At 37.7% G+C, this 12,651-nt stretch overlaps 1 long non-coding RNA gene and 1 pseudogene across 1 annotated transcript; both read left to right on the forward strand.

The window, feature by feature from the left end:
- Positions 1-2,240: 2,240 nt before the first annotated feature.
- Positions 2,241-3,884, forward strand: LOC144562414 (uncharacterized). The gene is made up of 3 exons (XR_013514078.1): positions 2,241-2,352; positions 3,048-3,260; positions 3,575-3,884. It is a non-coding gene; the product is annotated as an uncharacterized LOC144562414 (long non-coding RNA).
- Positions 3,885-4,967: 1,083 nt separating this feature from the next.
- On the forward strand, positions 4,968-5,968 carry LOC144562120 (vacuolar iron transporter homolog 2 pseudogene; annotated as a pseudogene).
- Positions 5,969-12,651: the final 6,683 nt, after the last annotated feature.

Genomic DNA, 12,651 nt, shown 5'->3' on the forward strand with positions numbered 1-12,651 from the left:
AGGTTAAAAAAATTGGTTAGATTTTTTTTTTTTAATATGTGAAGTAATTTGATTTATTTTGAATAGGTTAGATTTTATTTTTGAAATTCAGATTTATTTTTAATAGGTTAATAAAAGATGTTAGATTTATTTTTTTTGAATATGTGAAGTAATTTGATTTGTTTTGAATAGGTTAGATTTTATTTTTGAAATTCGGATTTATTTTTAATAGGTTAAATAAAGATGTTAGATTTATTTTTCAAAATGTTGGATTTATTTTTTCAAAGGTTAAAAAAATTGGTTAGATTTTTTTTTTTTAATATGTGAAGTAATTAGATTTGTTTTGAATAGGTTAGATTTTATTTTTGAAATTCGGATTTATTTTTAATAGGTTAAATAAAGATGTTAGATTTTTTTTTTAATATGTGAAGTAATTATATTTGTTTTGAGAAGGTTAGATTTATTCTATTAAGAATGAGTGCCAACACAGCGGAATCTCATACGCGAGCTCTCAGCCCGATTACAGAGCCCTCAGCGGAATCTCGTACACGAGCCCTCCCCTACTTCCGCTCAAGAGATCTCGAGGAACTTATGAAAGAAGAAAACCCCGAGAACCTTCATGAAAAGTTCCAACAACGTACAAACAAAGAACCGGTGGATTTTTGCAATCCTTGTCACCAATATGGGAAGAGGAGCGAGATGTTCTGTTGCGCGGAATGTTTGCAAGTTTTCCACCCTTCCTGCATTAGCGCCTACCCGACACGCACAAGGGAGGATATAAGGTTCAAGCATTTTATATGCCCACCCTGCGCCTTAGACAAGTCTAAGCGAAACAGGCAAAAGAGAAAACGAAAGAAGCAGTGGAACTCTGATTCCGATTAGGATTATCTCAACGTTGTATTATTTGTACTTTCAAACGCGAGCTATCAGTTGCTAGTTGTAATTTCCTTTACTTCAATGTTATTTTTTCTTCATTTATCTCAATTAGTTTTTTACTTTCAAAATTGAGTATTTATGACTTTAATTCACAACAAATGAAATTTTTATCTTTTAATTTTCTTATTTTGTTTTGTATATATGTATTATTTATTTTTATAGGAAAGATATAATTACATAAGCAATTAAGATGTGTTAATTAAAACAAAAATTATTGAGTTCAAAAACAAATATAATTACTTATATTTCAAATGGAGAGTGAACAAATAAATCAGAATTTTTATAGGTTATAAAAATAGGTTATAACCTATTTTTAACAAATATAATTACTATGTCAAATGAATTTTAATAGGTATGAATTTGGATTTATAATTTATTAGTTTTCAAAGAAAAAAAATAGAAAAAAAAAACAAAAACAAAACAGAAAAAAAAAGAACAAAAAAAAAACAGAACAAAAAAAAACAGAACAAAAAAACAGAAAAAAAAACCGGTCTAGACCCGGACTGGACCGGACCGCCCGGCCCCCGTACCCGGACTGTCCTGCCCCCGAACCCGTGACGGGCACGGGTATTAAAAGGGCAGGGCATGATTTTTGAAAAAAAAAGCCTGTGATCCCCGGCCCGTTGTACCCGTGACGCCCGTGACCGTGGCTACCCGTGCCCGTGTCCGGATTTTGTCCGGACCGCCCGACCCGACCCGTTTACCAAACACTACCCATCCAGCCCTTTCCAAACGACATATATAAATAATCAATTAAAGAGATTCTTTTTGGGCGGTAAAATTAAATATTCTGGCAAATTCGTACAGCACACCACCTGCTTAAAGAAAAATTATAAATTTATAAAAGTAAAAGTACCGCCAATTAGGGCTGTCAAAAAAGCTCGGAGCTCGTGGATCGCTCGTGACTCGCCTCTAGCTCGCTCGCTAACAGCTCGCTCGATAGTGGACCGAGCTGTTAACGAGCGCTCGGCTCAGGCTCGGGCTCAATTAAACAAGCTGAGCTAGAGGCCAGCTCAGACCGGGCCAGCTCGGCTCAGCCCATTAAGGCCCATATAATTTTAGGTCTAAGTCTCATTTTGAAATAGCGGCAAATTTGAGTCCCGACTCCTCTTCACTCCCGATCCCGTCCTGACTCCTCTTCACTCCCCGACTCGTCCTCTACTCCTCTTCACTCTCCTAGGTTTAATCCTAACTCGGCGACTCCCGACTCGGCGACTCCCGTGGTCGCACTGCCTCGCGCTGTCGCGCAGTCCTGCCGCCTCGTGCTGTCAAGCAGTCCCGCCGCCTCGCACAGTAACTCCGCCCGCCGTTCCACCTCGACTGTGCGACTGTGCGACTGTGCGACTCGGCGACTCCTCTCCACTGGACAACAAACTGTGCGACTCGGCGACTCCTCGCACAGTCGCTCCGCCCGCCGTTCCGCCTCATATCTGACAAGTAAGGGTTAAAGGTTTTTTCTGATTTTTTTCTTATGATAAATAACAGATGCTTGATGGATTTTTTTCTGATTTTTTTCTCTGATAAATAACGGTTTTGTGCTTACTGGTACGTTGTACCAGTATCTGTTTCGTACCAGTTCTATTTTATAATGGTTCTGTACCAGAATCTGTTTAAAGGTAATGGTGCTATTTGTGGTGTTATATATTGTGTTTGTTCTTGTTTTAATGGTTCTGTACCAGTACCAGTTCTATTTGCTGATTTTGTTTGAGGAATCAACTTCTATTTAAATGCAGCCGCCAGCTGATCAGTGAAGATTGTTTGAGGAACCAACTTCTATTTAAAGAAGTCCATTATGATTTAAAATAAAATAAAAATAATAGGTCTAAACATTTTATCAACTCTCACTATTAAAAAAATCATGAATTCTCGTTTACTTGAAAAGTTGTTTTTCCAAAATTCTCATAAACAAAATTATAAATGATATAATCCTTTGTGTAACCTGGAACGATATTTTGTCAATTAAGTCCATATGTAGACATACTGCACTGAATAATATTCATGGATATTAACAAAAAAGAGTACAATCCTTTTCTTGTATTTTTATTGACATCACAGGCATTTATCTTGATTCTTTATTAACAGTATTGTATGATGGTTAGAAAGCTAAATTCTAGTATACATATCTTGAACAGTACAAAGACACAACAGAGGCTTCATTAAACGGGATACATACAATCCTAAAGTTTTGTGAGCAATCTGGTACCGTTAGGCGGGTCGTTTATACCGGCTCGGTGGTTGCAACCTTGCCGTGGAAGGAAGACTTCACCGGCTACAAGGACTTCATTGCTGAATCAAATTGGACTACAATTGATCTCCCTTACCCCCATTATACCGACCACTTGAAAGTATGTTTTTTTTCATTTGGTATATACATGATAGTTTTTTAAATTAAATTATTTTTTGCTAGACCAAAAGGCACTATAGGAAATTTCCTTTTATCTGGTATGCTAATTTACCTTGCATCTCTTACTATTTTGAATTTTGAATTGATTTTATTTTGTCTTTGGGTTAGTTTAATAAATGCAGAGTTAGACCTTGTTTCTTTATTTCTCTTCTCGGTTAGAAATTTTTTCACTTTTTATTGCAAATATTCTTCTTATTATTTGCATCTATAATTTTCAGCTAGCTTTGACTAATATTTGTGAGCTTCGATTAATAGGCACAAATGTCAAATACATCATCTGATGGTGCTACTGCAGCCGGCAGTAATCCAGTGATACCGGAAAGTGCAAATAGCACAGCTAGTGGATTTAGTTATTGGCTGTTGGCATGCCGCATGAATTTAGTTGTGTTAATTTATGTTATTTGGTGTGGATTCATATAAATTTATGTTATTTTGTATGAATTTATGCTCCATTTCAATATATTTTTTTCCTGTGAAAATGGTGTATGTATCAGTAACAATATTAGTATATTACTTCTGGCCCGATGGTGTATGTTTATATTTTGATAAATTTCTGAAATTTGAATGATACCTGTTTCATATGGACATATTTAACTGCTTGTCCATTTATAAATCATCAGAAATAACTTTTGTATATCAGCAGAGCAGCCCAATAAAGCAGCAGAACAGCCCAATAAAGCCCAGTGAGCCAGCTCGCCAGCTCGCGAGCTCGCTCGAGCTGGCTTGTCACAAGCTGAGCCAAAACTTTTGGCTCGGGACCCCTATGTCCAGCTCGCTCGGGCCAGGCTCGGGCCAGAATAAACAAGCTGAGCCAAGGCCCAGCTCGGCCCGAGCCAGCTCGTTTACAGCCCTACCGCCATTACACCCCTACCCCACTAATTCCCTCCCTAGGTCAAACCTCAAAACCGAATTCCTTGTCGTTTTTCTCGAGGCACATGGGAAACCCAAAAGAAAATAAAATCCGAAGCAACCATTAGGGGTCCCAAAAAAATTTGTATTTCATGATTTGAGTTTGATTTGAATTTAGTTAAATTTGAAATTAGTTCAACCTGAAACAATCAAACTAATTCAGTTCGAATCTTATTCAAATCAAACTGGATATAATTCATTCGAAATTGATTTGCAAACTATTTAGGTTCGAATCTTAAATAATACAACTAACGGATTCAACCTAATATCTTTAATAATGCAGGAACCAAACTTATATCACAGCTCAAAATTGTTAATATAATGATAAATTATAATAATAATATATTTCAGCAGCGTAACAAATTAACAATAAATAAGTTTTATTTGACAAGGTCCATGCCGTGATTTTAATCAATCTAGCAGCGTAAAAGTTAGGAAAATCTTGAACTGGCCCATAATCTATTAGTGTGAATTCGTGAAAGGTAAAAAAAAATCGTGTGAATTTTGTTCCGCGAGAAGAAAACTAATACATAAACTACCGATATAATTAGGACTGCTAAAAGAAATTGTAGTTCGTAATTCAATTGACTTTGATTTGAAAAATGTATAGTTTGTAATTAATTCGATTCGAAATTAGTTCGGTTCGAAATAAATCAAATCCAGGTTCAATTCGAATTTTATTCAAACTCAAATTAAAACTAGAGTAAGCTTGATTCGGTTTGATTTGTTGCTACAACCATCCTCCTATAATTTCTTCATTTAATTTTTGAAAAAAATCGCCTGGTCCAGTCAAAATAAAGAGTCCATAAATACCGGACCATTAGGCGTGTGCCCTCCATACTCCCAAATCTCTCTCCCCTCAGATTACTTCATTTCCTTCTTAAGTAATCTAAGATCTAACACTAGAGACAGCAACTATGTCTTCTCGTATGAACTCTGTTGTCCCCACAAGAACCCCATCACCAGAAATTTCCCAAATCCCGACGCCCCCCAACCAAAACAAAGACCTTGAACTCGGCAAATCCGATGACACAATCGACTACATGCAACGGGCCCAGTGGCTTCGTGCCTCTGTCCTAGGGGCCATCGATGGGCTTGTATCCGTCGCTTCCCTGATGATTGGTGTTGGTGCAGCTAGCTCGGCTGCCAAGGCTATGCTAGTCTCTGGCCTGGCTGGTCTGGTAGCTGGTGCATGTAGCATGGCCATCGGTGAATTTGTGTCAGTTTACGCTCAGTACGACATAGAAAAAACTCTGATCAAGGAAGGCGAAGTGATAGATGGAGAAGAAGATAAGGAACCATTAGCAAATCCGTTACAGGCTGCTGGTGCATCAGCTTTAGCATTTTCAATTGGCGGGCTGCTACCGTTGCTTGCCGGGGCGTTTATTAAATCTTGGGGAGCGAGGCTGGGTGTTGTTTGTGGAGTGAGTAGTCTTGCATTGGTTGTGTTTGGTGCAATTGGTGCACTTCTCGGTGGTGCCAAGCCGTATAAGGGTGTGCTTAGGGTTTTGATCGGAGGATGGCTGGCTATGCTGATTACTTATGGGATTCTCAAAGTGTTCAGTTTACTTTTCCATGTGAATATTTCCTCATCTGTTTAAAGTGACTATAAATTATTAACGGCTATAAGTGCCTAGTTGGGTTGCAAGCCAAGCCTATGTATTATTTATGTTAGTTATATATAGCTCTCTATTTTTCTTTTTCTTTTTTTCCTGCTAATAATATATACGGCAGGAGTGCCTGATAAGTGTAGTATCATGCATGGTTCAGAAAATCGGAATCGGAATCGGAATCGGAATTGGATTTTTGACCGCCTAGTTAAAATCGGATAAATCGGCCGGAATCGGAAAATCGGATCGGTAAATCGGGTTTTTTTGGCAGAAGCCTTGTTTTGTAGCCAAAAAATAGGAAAAAATTGATAAAATTTTTTTATAAAAAAACTATGTTAATTAAGATAATATTACACTCATATAATCCACTAATTATTTAATGTATTACAAACATTACAAATATAACATATTTTTATTGCCAGAAGCTATGCCGAGCTGGCTGGATCATCTCATCGTCCTCTGTATTAAAAAACGAATAGGGATATTGTTGTACAGGGCCAAAAAATGAAGAATTATTAGCATCCTCATATCCAACATATGGATTGTATGTGCTAGAAAATTCTGAATTACTACTTGAATTGTAGTCTGGTTGTACTCCATACGTAAATGAGCTTGAATGATATCCTCCACTAAACTCTGAGGTCCCATACATGCCATCATAAGAATTAATATTTCGATGCCTTGCTGATAGTGAGTTAATAATGTATTTGTTTTTATTGTTAATACTCACTAAATTTTCATCAGAAGAACTCTAGTAAGTCACATGCATAATGTAATGAGCATCACATGCAAGAAAAAACAAATTGAACACTAGTCATGCTACTGCTGAGGGCCTTTCATTAAAAAAAAAAAGAATGAGGGCCTTTCACTAAAAAAAAGATATATACATATTAAGTTCTGAATAAGAAAAACATCAAGGGCCTATTTAAAAAAGTGCCAAATATTAGCACTTCTTCGGTGTTCATCTTCTCCTCCTGCACGACTTGGTGTTCTTCTCCCCCTTCTCACCATGGTGGCAAAAATCAACGCCTTTCGAAAAATCAAGTCTTCGGTGCACGGTGTTCTTCTCCTCCTGCACGACTTCGGTGTTCTTCTCCGGATCCCCCCCTTCTCACCACGGTGGCAAAAATCAGCGCCTTCTCAGTTCTCCATGGTTCGAAAAATCAAGCTCAAATGGCGCGTCTTCAGTGCCTTCTCCCCCTTTCGGGCTACCTTCTCCTCCTGCGCGCCTTCTCCCCCTTTCGGGCTGCCTTCTTCTTCTCTGAATCGACATAGAGGTGGATTCAAATGGCGCGATTTTCTCTGAATCGGCACAGAGGTTAGTCAAATTGAAATTTTTTTGCTTTAAATCGTTTGAATCGGTTCAAATCGGCGTAAATCGGACAAAAAATCGGAAAATCGGCCGATTTTTTCACTGTTCATCCGCTTTTTTTGAAAAGAATCGCACCAACTTGAGAATCGGGCAAAAATCGGATCGGTCCAGTCTGATTCCGAGTTGAATCGGCCGATTTGAATCGGAATCGGCCGATTTTACGAACTATGGTATCATGTCATTAGCATGTGTAATAATATCTTGACGGTGGTTAATTCCATGTAGATTTAATAATCCTTGCTTCTTTTTTTCTTGTAATTTATATATTTTCTGTCACTTAGCCGGGGAAGTTTATATTTGCCACTATTTTTCTTGGTATTCCAGCAGTGCGTAGCTTAAACCAGGATTCCATGAACTGCAGTCAAATTGTGTCACACCCCCGGACAACCCGCCGCGCATTTATGCGCTAGGCGTTAAGCACATCACATACATCATCAATAAAAACATTCAACAAGCCACTTTATTTAAAAATAAATGGAGTTCACAAACAAACAGAAAAGGGACAATATGTCAGACATGGCTAGTCAAACAGTCACTGCCATGTCCACACAATATATTGTTCATACAAATATAAAATAAACAGAGAGTGGCTATCTTAACAACTTCTGCTAATTTCCTCACCCGCGGCCTTCCTCCATGCTTTCTTCTTCGTTTCCTGGAACCCACATAACAGGTGGTACGGTGAGAGATCGAACTAACTCTCAGTGCGGGATTTAGTTCCAGCCCGGTGCTTTTACAAATCAATGCATTTAATTCCCCAAATAACATAAAAAGAAGGTTTTTGAATTTTTCCCCATGTCCCTATCAATTCGGATATGCAAATCACTTTAAAATAACCAGTTTTTATTCCCGCCCCTTTTTAACTCATTTCAAAAGGTTTTAAAATTCCACACTCTGGGAATCCATGCCCGTACATGAAAACCCGGTGAATCGCCACGCAAGGACGACCCGATTATCACACTCTAGATGGGCCATTTCGGGGACCCATCCGGCGAACCGCCGCGAATTTGGCGACCCGTTCTGTTCTGTTCTGTTCTGTTCTGTCCTGTTCACACACTGGGCTGCCACACATGGACAGCCCGCTTTTCAAAAACACATGCAGAGCCGCCTCACACGGACGGCCCCAATTTAAAACGATTCATTCAAGTTCCCCATTCTCAAATTCAAAATTCAATTCCTATCAATTCAATTTCATGCATCAAGAGTTCCTATCATGCAATTCTACACAAATTCAAACGATTGTTCGACATTCACAACATGCAGTTTATCCACCAGATTAAGGAAAAGGACTACTTACCTCAATCCATGCATTTTTTGTATTATTTGTAAAAAGACCAGGAACCCGCACCTGTATTTTCAGTGCCTTCGTTTGAGCGGTTGTCAGGATCTCGCGTATTCTCAGCGTCTCCTAAATTCACGCGGTTTGCTCCTAAGTTTTAAACGCTTAATTAACTTCTTATTTCTGTTTTAAATCCAAAGAATTTATACATAATTAAAACCCTCAATTCAGTTTCCCCCACAATTCAATTTGGTATTATTAAATTGGTATTAACCTTGACCCTCGTACTAATTTGATTGACTTTAAAGAGGGAAGGGGTTCGGTTCGGATATTGGGTTATTGGGTTTAGGTTTTGGTTTCCTTACCCCGTATATTAAATCGGCGGTTCCGCTAGCAGGGTTAATGGGTTTCGGGTCTAGGGTTAATGGGTTCGGGTCTAGGGTTAATGGGTTCGGGTCTAGGGTTTGGGTTCGGGTCTAGGGCTGTGGTTCGGCCAGCAGGGGTCCGGCTAGGGTAGTGGCCGGCGGCAGCGGCAAGGGGAAGAAGAGAGAGAGGGAGGGGTTCGGCCAGGGGGCTGTCGGCCTAGGGGGCTGGCGGCCTTGGGGTTGATCGGGTCAGCGGCCAAGGGTGGGGCTCGGGTCAGCGGGTCAGCAGCCAAGGGAGAGAAGGGGGGCGGCGGCACAAGGGAGAACAAGAGAGAGGGAGGGCCGGCGGCATCCAAAAAGAGATGGGGGGGGGGGCGGCCAAGAAGAGAGAAAGAGAAAGAGAAAGACTTACAGGAATAATTGAAAAGGAAACAATTGGGAATGAGAAGAGAGGAGAGACTTTGGTTGGTTATATTATTGGATCTGGGCTAAACTTAGGATTGCATATTTCTAATTTGGGCTTACTAATTGGGCTAAGAAATGCATAATTAAAATTTATATGCAGAATTTAGATATAACTTTCATGTAAATTAATAAAACGTTTTGCTATTTATTTTCTGAACTATATATATTATTCTTATTTTTATTTTGATTCAAATTGGATTCTAAATTTAAAATATACCCGAATTCAGAAGCGTTACAAATTGTGAATTATCGAAATATTTATGGCCAACACATGCAGATACATAATACGTGCAAGTTATTAGCTATACCAAACAAGAGGACCGCTCTCTCGGATCTGAGTAACTTGATTTCCTTCACATCGTTTTTAAGCATGTGATCACCTGGTTTCAGTAACAGTTTTCAGCATAAAGGAAAGAGGCTAATTAATTTGAATTTTCTTGACACTATAAATACTTTGGGGGAATCAAGGAAATCCGCTAAAGAATAATTCTATAAAGCAGTTATATATATATGCAGAGGATACCAAAACAAAATTATAAATAAAGTCAAAATCTTTATTGAGTAGAACTTGGAATCACATAGTAAAAAGAGCTTTTTTATTAGGGAAAATTTCCTCCATGCCACCTCAAAACTTGAAAAATACCAAATTGCCACCCCAAAACCTAAAATTACTTATTTGCCACCCTAAAATCAATAAAATTATCAAAATGCCCCATTTATACATCTAATATACATAATTGATTAAATTTATTCTGAAAAGTGTTGTATAAAAAACGTATTTTCATATTTCCTATTTTGCCCTTCAATTCATCTGATAAAATTTGAAATGGAGAACTCCAGTCCCCTTCCCTGTCTTCCTCCCGTAATCCCTAGCACCTTTCTCCCTTTCATTCTCTCTTCTCTTCTCTTCTGTTTCCATCGGAGTCTCTCTCTCTCTCTCACTCGCTAGTTACAGAAAACAACAAGCATGCCTAGCGCGATCCGCTCACCCCGCCGATCCACCTCGTCGCTCTCCACCCTGCACGCCCCGGACCCAGACCCAATCCAACGCGAGGATTTATATCATGTTTCTTTAATGTTTTTAGGGATTTATATTTATGTTCTCTGTGTAGTAAGATACTGTTTAATTTCTGATCAGCTACCGAATGTAATTGAATGATATTCTGTGTAGTAAGTACCATGTGTTTAATTGTACTTCACTGTTCCCCGCATATTCAACTTCTCAAGCATAATAAATCTTGGTTAAAATGACGGTTTATTATTATGCACCTCTTGGCATTGTGTGTTAAATTATGTTCCAATAAGAGATCTTATATTTCATCCTTTAAAACTTATCAAAGAGAATTATTTGATAAAAAAATAAGCTAAAACATAAAAATAAGTTGAACAATCAAGCATTGACATACATAATCAAGCCATAATATTCAAATTTTTTTGAGAAAAAATGTGAGTCAAGTCCACATTTAATTCCATTGATAATGGTAAAAGATTACAAGAGTTTTGTAACGGTAAAAGAATGAAAAAGCTCAAACAGATGAGCTAAAGACAAAAAGGCATGAAAATCCTAAAATTAAACAACAAAGAACAAAAAACAAACAAACAAAAACAGAAACAGAAGCTTAAAAACTTAATTTATTTATAAGAGTCGCGGCAGTACGACTCAGTGTACCGGTATGAGTTCTAGACTATTGGTACGGCCACTGGTACAAGTCCTTGGATGATGGCACAATCACTGGTACGCCTGACCAATTCACAATCACTGGTGGCACAATCCCTTCCATATTGTCTCATGGAAATAGTTCATCCCTGCACGCATCTCATCTTGTGGAGTTGGAGGTGTTCTCCTGATCTCGTCAGTTCTAAATGCAGCACGAATCTGCGAAAAGAAAGCACAAAATTACAGCCTCAATATAATCATAGTTATGGAGCAACAATCAGTATTATTCAACAATCTGAGTGTATTTGTACCTGCATCTAAGAACTTGGCATTTGAATATTTGTTCTTACATACTACTAAGTTGACAATTTAAGAAAGTTGACAATCTAAGTGGAGATCGCAACTTCTGTCTCAATTTCAAGCTGCGACGGAGGAGAATCTGTCTCGATTTCAAGCACCGAGGGCAAGGAAGAGAGGGGTGGATGAGAGGAGCAGGAGGAGACGGGATGGTTAAAGAGAGGCGTAGCGAAGGCGAAGGAGGCGAAGGGGTCGGATCTGAAGGAATTGGAGTTCTCCATTTCAAATTTTATCAGATGAATTGAAGGGCAAAATAGGAAATATGAAAATACGTTTTTTATACAACACTTTTCAGAATAAATTTAATCAATTATGTATATTAGATGTATAAATGGGGCATTTTGATAATTTTGATGATTTTAGAGTGGCAAATAAGTAATTTTAGGTTTTGGAGTGGCAATTTGGTATTTTTCAAGTTTTGAGGTGGCATGGAGGAAATTTTCCCTTTTTATTAGTAGTAAAAGCAAATTTATCTACAAAATGGATGAATTTTCCCCTGGGTGATCATAACCAACCTCCTCTGGAATATTTTCACCAGGTTTTGATATTTACCTTCAAATTTCTCAGTTTCTTTTGCATGCATTAGCTAATAAACTAATTAATTATCGTTGGCAATATATTGGTAGAATTTGAAATTTAGAGTCCGCAATTCGAATAAAAATAACATACAAACCGTTAATTGAAGAATTTGAAAAAAATATTTTAAAATAACCTTTTGAATTCTAAATCCCCACCTGTTGCTGCTTGGATTTATGGACATGTAGTCAAGACTCAAGACGCACTTAAAAACATTAACCAAAGCTAATAATTTTAAAGTAGTTTTTTAAGTTCTTAGATTCAATCATACTGAATTTTTTATGCAAGTACATGCTTTGCATAATTTGTTTTTTAAAGTTTTAATTAAACTCAAACTTTAATCCTATGTTATAAGGGTATATATATGGTTCAATCGCATATACAGATCCTCTTAGTTTATTGATACATAATACATTTGTGAGGAGGATTAATTAAAAGGGATCAACTAACTATCCCCCACTTCATTTCCCCCATTCATTAACTACCTGGGGGACCACTAACTACTTGGGGGACCAACTAATATTTCATATATTTTACAACTGTCGCGCGTAAATATGGATACTTATGCGCGCAAGTGTTAATATATAATATATCAAGTATTCATATCTAAGATACCAAGTGTTTCGAAAAGAAATCTGGATATATCATCACACCCATCTTTTACACGTTTTTAGATGTGGTTTTATTTTTTTTTCATTCAATCTCGCTAATATTTTTGACGATATGTGAGAAATTTTGCAAA

The sequence above is a fragment of the Carex rostrata genome, chromosome 11 (genome assembly GCF_964058835.1).
Source record: "Carex rostrata chromosome 11, lpCarRost1.2, whole genome shotgun sequence".
NCBI lineage: Eukaryota > Viridiplantae > Streptophyta > Magnoliopsida > Poales > Cyperaceae > Carex > Carex rostrata.